The following is a 9,985-nucleotide window of genomic DNA, read 5'->3' on the forward strand; positions in this document are numbered from 1 at the left end:
ATATGAAAATGTATGTATGTAAATATATATTTTTTCAATTTTTGAATGAGAATGATGCAAATGAATGTGTAAGATCACTACATATATTTTTTTTTTGAGATAAAATAAGAATACTAGATGCAAATGAAAAGATAAAAAGTCGGGGCAAAATTTAGGGTACAACACTTGGTAACAAAGTTAACTGGGGACCGATGATTGATGATCCCCGATGATTGATGATCCAATGGGACATAGTCGTACGCTTTAATCCCTAACTTTTGCCTAGACCGCCCTTTTCAGGTTTTCAGCCTACCGGGATACCCTTTTTTGCCCAAGCCGCCTCTTCAGGTTTTCGACTTACCGGTTGTACATTTTTTGTATTTATATCCCTAATTTTTGTGCAAACCTTTTTGGTTCGTCAGGATGCCCTTATTTTTGCCTAGGTATGTCAACCTAGCGGGTCTATTTTATGCGTAGTATTTTTTGACTATGTCCGCATTCACATGGTGCGGGAAGTCTTCGCCATCCATTGTGGTAAGGATCATGGCTCCGCCGGAAAATATTTTCTTAATTATGAATGGTCCTTCGTACGTAGGAGTCCACTTGCCCCTAGGATCACCTTGTGGAAGAATAATACGCTTTATTACCAAGTCACTGGTTTGGTATGCCTGGTGCTTGACTTTCTTGTTAAATGCTTTTATCATACGTTTCAGATATAATTGTCCATGACATACAGCCGCAAGTCTCTTCTCATCAATCAAGTTTATCTGATCTAGTCGAGTCTGGATCCACTCATCTTCGTCCAAGTCTGCATCTTTCAAAATTCTCAAGGAAGGAATCTGAACTTCAATAGGTAAGACTACCTTCATACCATAAACCAATTAGAAAGGAGTTGCCCCAGTTGAAGTACGTGCAGAAGTGCGATAACCATGAAGAGCAAATGGTAACATCTCGTGCCAATCTCTGTATGTCACCGTCATCTTCTGTACAATCTTCTTTATATTTTTATTGGCGGCTTCCACTGCGCCATTCATCTTTGGTCGATACGGGGAAGAATTGTTGTGTTTGATCTTGAACTGCGTGCAGAGCTCAGTGATCATTTTGTTGTTCAGATTAGTACCATTATCTCTAATAATCCTTTCAGGGATGCCATACCGACAAATGAGATTTTGCTTGATGAATCAAGCCACAACATTCTTGGTAACTGAAGAAAATGAGGCCGCTTCCACCCACTTTGTAAAGTAATCAATAGCCACGAGGATAAAGCGATGCCCATTGGAGGCAGTAGGCTTAATTTCGCCGATCATATAAATGCCCCACATTACAAAAGGCCAAGGAGCAGTCAAGACATTTAGTGGAATTGGAGGTACATGCACTTTGTCAGCGTAGATTTGACACTTATGGCAAGTCCTGGAATGATGGTGGCAGTTAGTCTCCATGGTGGACCAGTAATAGCCTACTCTCAAAATCTTTTTAGCCATGGTATGTCCGCTGGAGTGAGTTCCAAAAATACTGTCATGCATGTCTTCCATTATTTCTTCTGCTTCCTTCTTGTTCACACAACGAAGCAAAGTTGAGTCATAATTACGTTTGAATAAGATCCCATTACTCAAGAAGAACTTGGCAGAGAACCTTCTTAAGAATTTCCTGTCATTGATGGATGCCCCTTCAGGATATTCCTGAGATTCAAGGTATCTCTTTACTTTATAGAACCAAGGCTTCTCGTCTACTTTTTCTGTAACAATCTCACAACAATGTGTCGGCTCGTCCAATCTTTCAATGAGATCACGGGTGCCTCATTGTCCCACCTGACTTTGAACATAGATGACATAGTAGTCAATGTGTCTGCCAATTGGTTCTCTTCTCGTGGAATATGCTAAAAGGTAATCTCTTCAAAATAAGGGATCAAAGTCAAAACATACTCCTTGTAAGGGATGAGATTGGGATGTTTCGTGTCCCATTCTCCTTTGATCTAATTGATTACTAAAGCTGATTCCCCATACACTTCTAGAAATTTGATTCTCAAGTCGATTGCGACTTTGAGACCCATGATGCACGCTTCATATTCGACCATATTATTGGTGCAGTCAAAACATAGTCTCTTAGTGAATGGTGTATGACCCCCTTCGGGAGAGATAATCACAGCACCAATACCATTGCCAAGTGCGTTCGAAGCTCCGTCGAAGACCATAGTCCATCGGGATCCTGGTTCAGGTCCTTCATCCGGACCAGGCTCTTCATAGTCAGTAACAAGCATGATATCCTCGTTTGGAAATTAAAAATTCATGGACTGATAATCATTTACCGCTTGATGGGCCAAATGATCGGCTAGTACACTTCCCTTGATCGCTTTCTGTGTGCTATATTGGATGTCGTACTCTGTCAATATCATTTGCCATCTTTCTATTCGTCCGGAGAGAGCAAGCTTCTCAAATACATACTTGATAGGATCCATTTTAGAGATCAATAAAGTAGTATGCTTCAACATATACTGTCTTAGTCGGCGAGCAGCCCATGCCAAAGCGCAGCAAGTTTTCTCGAGCACTGAGTATCTTGTTTCACAGTCGGTAAACTTTTTGCTAAGGTAGTATATTGCATGCTCTTTTCGACCAGACTCATCATGTTGCCCCAGTACACACCCCATTGAGTTCTCTAACACTGTTAGGTACATTATTAGAGGTCTTCCATCGATTGGCGGCATCAAAATTGGAGGTTCATGAAGGTACTCCTTGATTTTGTCAAAATCTAACTGACACTCATCATTCCATCTCACCACTTGATCTTTCCTCAATAGTTTGAATATTGGTACACAAGTGGTTGTCAGGTGGGAAATAAACCTTGCAATATAATTCAAACGTCCCAAGAAACCTTTGACTTCCTTCTCAGTACGTGGTATATGCATCTCTTGAATAGCTTTAACCTTGGCCGGGTCGACTTCAATACCTTTACTACTGACGACGAACCCTAGGAGCTTACCGGATCTTGCTCCAAAAGTGAACTTGTTCGGATTCAATCTCAATTTGTATTTCTTTAACCTGTCAAAGAGCTTTTGCAAATGGACGAGGTGTTCCTCTTCAGTGCCAGATTTTGCGATCATATCATCCACATACACTTCTATTTCTTGGTGAATCATATCATGGAATAAGGCTACCATTGCACGCTGATATGTTTCCCCTGCGTTCTTCAAACCGAAGGGCATTACTTTGTAACAAAAAGTCCCCCAAGGTGTTGTGAATGTTGTCTTCTCCATGTCTTCTGGTGCCATCTTGATCTGATTGTACCCATAGAAACCGTCCATGAAGGAAAACACTTTGCATTGTGCAGTATTATCCACCAGTGTATCAATGTGAGGCAGCGGAAAATCATCTTTTGGGCTTGCTTGATTCAAATCTCTATAGTCAACACACATTCTAACTTTCCCATCTTTCTTAGGGATCGGCACAATGTTGGAGATCCATGGTGGATAACTCACTACCTTCAGAAACCCAGCATTAAACTGTTTCTCAACTTCGTCTTTAATCTTTTTGGCCATATTAGGTCTACTTCTTCGTAGTTTCTACTTTATCGGAGGACAATCTTCCTTGATTGGTAGGCGGTTGTTATACCCCAAAATTTGCCCGCATCTTTTTCAAAAAGAAGACAATAGACTTCTGTCTAAAATTGGGAGTTTCATATAATCTTGGATTTTTATTTCACAAATATCCTGATTTTATGAATACTCGGTTTTTAGAACTTTTCTTATACGGTATTTTGGTTCGCTGTTGAATTTATTCTTACACAAACGCCAAGTACTGTTTATCACTTCACACACGCTGTTTATTTGAGATTTATTTGCAGATAAATAGTACTGACTCAATTGGTACAAAATTAAATTTTGCAGGCACAGAGTCCGGGGTTCAGACTGTACTGGTAACAAGTAAATTATTATTAGTTTTTTGTTTTCCACTAATTTTTTGTACTATGATATTATTATTTTCAAAATCTCTTTCTTTCTCTTCAAATCTCTTTCTTTCAAATCAAATCCTAACTTTATTCTATACATCTCTTTTTTCAAACCCTACCATACACTTTCTTTCAAATCCTACTACCACTCAAATTTTCCTTTTTTGTACGGAATCACTTCATTCCCCAACGTCTCTATCCTTCTTTTCACTCTATAAATACCTCTCATTTTTTCCATAAATTCTCACATCAAATTTTAACTCATTTCTCAAACTTCTACCTCATATTTATTTTCTTTTTTTCTTCCCCGGAAAAAATGGCAAAGTGGATGGATACGTGTTTTCTTATGGTCATCACTGTCTTGGTGGTGATCATGTCCTTTTTCTGTCTGCATAGTCCTGAAAAATGCGGACCCGGGTTGCTTACACTCCCGATCATCTATATGTTGTTATTTATAGCATGGTTTTTAATCGTCATTTTTAAAGTTTGTCGTATCTTTCGCTTTCAAATAATGTACCGTTTATTTTATTTGTCGTACTGTTCATTATATTATGTAATATTTGTGCTGTCAGTATTAAATGTCGTACTATCTGTCGTACTGTAGTTTAATTATCAAGATAATATTATGCGTGTTTTCTGCTAGTTAAATATTTATTTTTCTGAGCATTAAATATTTTTCAAGGTTATTATCGGTAATTTCGTTCGCGTACAATATATTTTGTTTATTTATTATGTTTGTGTTTTTCAAACAACTCATGTAAATAAATTTTCACCATTAACACAACAAAAACAAAAAAAAAGAAAAATTAACTTTAACTGTTGAATTTTCACTTTAACTGTTACGTTAATGCCCGGACAACCAGTTGACAGTCAAACCCGCTGACGGTGCGATTCTCCGTGTTTTGTACCATCAATCAAATCAATATTTTGCATTTCAAAATTCCAATATTTTTGTTCTAGAAGTCTTCTGATAATCACATGATCAGCAGAGACTCAGCACTGCACAAAAATTAGGTACGCTTAACTGTCTCCTACACGAACAATCCCTAACTAGGGTTTTTGTTTTTTTCAGGAGAACAAGTTTTTTGAGACCTCAAATGGATTTCATGGACCTCCATATGTCTCAAAGTATCACCATACAAATTTTCAAACTTCAATTCACTCAGACGCACAGTCAGCAGCTCAAACAGTCAACAGACGACCAGTTTGACCGAAAAGTCAACAGACAGTCAAAAATGAAATTTTTTGTCAACATCCATATTTTGTCAAAAGATTCATCATTTGATCAATGGTTGATCCTAATTCATCAAGAAAAGATCAAAAATCAACAAAACGCTAAGTTTCAAAATTAGGGTTTTCTCCTAAAAAGTAAACTGAACTTTGACCGGCCATAACTCTCTCCTCGTTCATTCGAAAAATTCCAACCAAAGCTTGTTTTGAAGGCAATTCAATTATTTTTCAAATGCAATTCATCCCATGGTCATTGGATTCACCATTTGAAAAATATGAGCTCAGACATTACAGGTCATTTTCAAAGTCAACAAAAAGTGGTTTTTTTGTCAAAGGCCATAACATCAAGATAACTTCTCCAAATGAAAAAAATTTCCAAAGTGGCTTGTAGAGGACATCTTGAGGTTTCTATAAAGTACAAGAACTCCTTCATATGATCAAAATTGAGGGATTTATGCCTTGTTGAAGTTGGCTATTTTTTGGGAAAATGCATGAAACCAACATTGATCAAAAATGTTTTTTTTTTCAAAAGTGGCCAAGTTTCCATGTTCCAAACATGATTCTAATGATGCTAAGGGCCTCCCACGACCAACCTAAGGCCCATAACATTTTTATTTCTTGTTTGGTTTAATTTTATTACATTTAAAGTTAAATTAAAAAAGAAATGGTGAAAGATAATGATACAATGCTTTGATCTTAAGCTAAAGCCATCAAGAATGATTCAACTCTGCAGCATGAAGGTACATAGAAGGCCTAGAGCAAGAGGGTGAAGAAAATTCAAAGCCATGGCCAAAGAATTCAAGATTTTTAATATTAAAAAAATCAAAAGTTCAAAGATCATCAATGCTTCTTAGCTTAGCTTTCCAGCACATTCATTGCTTATAAATGAAGTAGAACATTTCAGTAACACACACACACGATTTCAGAATAAAATCCATGCTTGTAACACACTTGTATCATGCTTGAAATATTGTAAGAAATTTGAAATTCGAATTTTAAGTTTCAGTTCAATTCAATCCAAACTAAACACTCAAACACAATCCCTGAACATCACTGAATCTGTCCAGATCAAATTCAAGCTTTGAAACTCACTAAATCGAGCTCTATAGCCCACGGTTTGTTCAAACCAAAACTCACAAAAATACAATCATACATGCATATTTAACACGATGTAATCATATATTTGAGTTTATTTTCATGTTCTGATCATTTCTGGAAACTTAATTGGTGTTTGGACACCTATACGAGGAATCACCATTTTAGGGTTCATGAGTTCAAAATTAGGGATTCACGATTTAGGCAAAATTAGAAGAAACAAGATGCATATTTGAACTCAGTGAATCAGGACTAGTAGAATGAACATGTCGCGAAACATTTTTGTATAGGTTTACCCCTATTTGCTATTTTGCAGGGATGAAGCTCACTTATTACAGCGCCTTTTGGAAGAAAACGATGTTAAAAGTAGAGTCTGGAGGTAGAAGATGAAGGTGTGGCAAGCTCTGGTTGGTCAGAACGCGCGCGCCAGCTTTTTCAAATCCTTTGGATCCCGTGTCACGCTGTCCACGCTCTTGCCATGCTCTTCGTTTCAGTGACCACATGATTACTCCAATCACTCAATCCAACGCACCAAACACGCTAGTCCATGCTATGGACTTTCCCATCAGCCACACATGATCCATGTTCAATATATATTTTATATTTTCCATTTTATTTTATTTTCTCTGTAAAATTAATGTAAAATAGTTTTAAAAATTAGAAAAATACACAAAAAATATTTTTAGGTTTATAAAATAATATTTTATTTTTTGATACGAAAATATTTTATTTTTCTTTATAATTAAAATATTTTGCTATGAATATGTACTTAACCCCTAGGTACATAGTTCGATTCCTGCGGGAGGCAAAAACAATATTTCCTGGGCAGCCGATAAGCGGACCTAGGGGGGATTATTGATTAAGCCGGTAACATGCTCGGTTGGCCGACACGGTTGATGCGTGCAGCGGATATCGGGGTGTTACATTAAAAATACGCCTTTTTAATGTAACACCCTGGATTTCCGCTTACCCCGCAGGGCTTCCGGCCTACCAAGCATGTCACCAGCTTAATCAATAATCCCCCTAGGTCCGCTTATCGGCTGCCTAGGAAATATTGTTTTTGCCTCCCGCAGGAATCGAACCATGTACCTAGGGGTTAAGTACATATTCATAGCAATTCCTGCCTAGGAAATATCGTTTCTTCAACTTTCTGTTTTCCACATCAGTTTTACGAAACTTTTCTTCCCAAGCGTCTTTTTCTAACCTCATCTTGGCTAGAGTCGCTTGGTATTCTTCCACAGTGTCAATGGGAATGTTGGGTAGTTGAGATACCACGGGGAACATGGGTTTTTCATAATCATAAGGCATTTGAAACTCCCTTTCTCTTTTCTTTACCCAATAGGTGTAGGGGTCCATGGCAATGCAATTCCTTACCCCACATTTTTCTTTCCTTCGGACGTCGTACTAAGCTCTTGCCATTCTTGTTTCCAACCCTTGAGGATCCTCCCTTTCTTGGTAGAAGTAACATTCCACAGCAAGTCCAATGGGTTTAGCTGAATTCGCTTACCCGAGTTGTCGTCGGGCTAAGATCGGATTGTAGTTAATTCCTCCTTGTGTACCAATGAGGGGTACGTTGGCGAACTCTCCACAACTATCAATAGTTTATGTACCACGGCGAGCCAGAGTATACCAGAGAATATCATTATTAGTAAGGGACATAAGTCTTCGAGGCCAACGCAAACCTTCTCGGTTTTCCGTGAAAATAGGAGACTTAGGTAAGTGTGAAACAATCCATTTGAACAACAGAGGTGCACAACATACAATGATTCCACCGCCTTGGCGATTCCTATGATGGATAGAGAAATACATGTCACCAAGCAAAGTCGGAACAGGATTTCCAATCAAAAAGATTTTTATGGCGTTGATATCAACAAAGTCGTTGATGTTGGGAAACAGAACCAACCCATAGATGAGAAAGGATAATATAGCTTCAAAAGCTATCATGCTACTAGCTTCGATGAAATCAAAGGCTTTCTTTATTAGAAACTGCAAAGTCAAACCCAGAAGGTTTCCTTTGGTAGTCCAATTACACTCAACTTCAGATTTCTTCAAGTGGATACTTGCTGCAATGACTTGTGACTTAGGAATGGTTTCCAAACCATTGAAAGGTATTTTGTCAGACACAGGAATACCCAAAAGATTGACATATTCTTCCAAGGATGGTGCCAACTGGTAGTCTGGAAAGGTGAAACACCGGTAGACGGGATCATAGAACTGAACCAGAGTTTTGAGAAGTCCTTCATCAACATGAGTGTTCAAGATAGGCAAAAGCCTTCCATGGCTTTTCCTAAAATCGGAAGGATCTTGTACAAAAGATGCTAACTTTCTCAATCTTTCCATATTAGGCGTTTTGAAGCCGTAATTCTTGGTATGCCTTTTTACCCACTTCATAACTTAATCCTATAATGTTTGCAAAGAAAATTCTCTAATTTTTTTGGAAAAAATCATGTTTTTTTTTAAAAGATGGATTTTCAATTAATGTATGAATGCATGGATGCATGAATGCCACATATGGTAAGGCAAACATGATAATGCAAACACGATAGTGCAAACATGGTTCTACAAACATGGTAATACAATCATGGTACACATAGGTTCAAAGGTTCAGCGTCACGAGCATGAGGTCAGAGAACCAAACATGGGATAGTACTAGGGTTTAATCACCTGCACAACATGTTCTACTGATACGTCAGAGTCTACATTTTTCTCTCGGATATTACAGGCTTGCACAACTGAACTTATGAGCTAGCAATATTCTCAAGAAAAACTCGTCTGAGTGTGGCTCTCCGCATGACAACTAATCCAAGTCTTCACCTGAATAGTTTCTGCGCCACAACCTAATAAGGCCAGGATGGGTTAATGGGTTCTACGGCCAACTCAGCTTCTACAGTTCAATGAAAGCAATAATGTCTTCGCAATTGAACTTGCTAAACATATACTACAAACAAGGAACAGAACCATAATGTATCACTTGTAATAGAACAATACAAGTAACAGAACCACACATGTAACAAAACCACACATAATAATTAGAATTATCCCTTTCTTTGGAAACAATAGAAAGATGGTCCCCAGTGGAGTCGCCATTTTTCTGTCGCGGGGAAAAATCGGGACGAGACACCTGATGCCTTCTCTGGGCTCAATGTCGCACGCTCGTGAAAAAGAACAGATTCGCCACCAATATATTTATCCCATCGAGGGAAAGGAATATCAGAAAACCTGGAATAAAGAAAGGATAAGAAAAGGTCTTGCGACCAAAGATCGGGTAAGAAGTCGGTTACGCAAGGGGAAGGTGTTAACACCCCTCACGTCTGTGGTACTCCACAGGATCCACTTATATTTGTTCTATTCTAATGGTGTATAAATCTAAAGCTCAATGCTAAGGGAATGCATGCAAAGTAAAGAAGAAGAAACACGGGGAAAATAAGGTTTATAAATAATTGTGCTCGCTTAGGCCCCGCGACCTAATGCCTACGTATCCTTTTCAGGAATCAGAGCGCCGTAGTTCGGCTTTTTAGTTTTTGTTTGTTTTTGTGTTTTTTAGTTGAACAGTTACATTCGCACTCCGCTGCTCGACCTCTGGAGTCTTAAGCTGGGAATGGAGCGGAAGCAACGTGCTTTTAAGCGCCTCGGAGGCAAAAGAAAAAGAAGAGTATGGTTTGTGTTTTTTATGTAACTTCATAATGAACAAAACCCAATACAAGGCTTCACATCACTTCATTACTTTGTTTAGGTTTGA

This window comes from Vicia villosa, unplaced genomic scaffold, assembly GCF_029867415.1.
Source record: "Vicia villosa cultivar HV-30 ecotype Madison, WI unplaced genomic scaffold, Vvil1.0 ctg.000219F_1_1, whole genome shotgun sequence".
NCBI classification, from domain to species: domain Eukaryota; kingdom Viridiplantae; phylum Streptophyta; class Magnoliopsida; order Fabales; family Fabaceae; genus Vicia; species Vicia villosa.